This window comes from Henckelia pumila, chromosome 3 (genome assembly GCF_033568475.1).
Source record: "Henckelia pumila isolate YLH828 chromosome 3, ASM3356847v2, whole genome shotgun sequence".
NCBI lineage: Eukaryota > Viridiplantae > Streptophyta > Magnoliopsida > Lamiales > Gesneriaceae > Henckelia > Henckelia pumila.
Genome location: NC_133122.1, coordinates 1,615,250 through 1,615,612, shown reverse-complemented (window position 1 = coordinate 1,615,612; position 363 = coordinate 1,615,250).

The following is a 363-nucleotide window of genomic DNA, read 5'->3' as shown; positions in this document are numbered from 1 at the left end:
ATAATAGCCACGCAAGCAAGAATATTAGCACATTTCATGCATAAAACAAAAGCTACTATATTTTAATTAAATCCCAGCACCAATGAGTAGCTGCAACGAGTCAAGCACTAAGTGAAATATCGTGCAAATAGAGTGAATGAAGTGCAGACTCTTATTGGAGCAATAAGACAAACACTTGAAGAGCATAATATAAACTCCACGTAGATAGCAAGGTGGAGATATTTCCACTCCAATAAAATTTAATATTAAGTTAAAATCCCTCCACTAATCAAGTAAAAGTCACGGTCCAATCAGAAATGCACTAAGATTGGAGGAAAGAATGGTAGCAAATCACGATGCAAGCCTCAAGCAATCTGCCAAAAT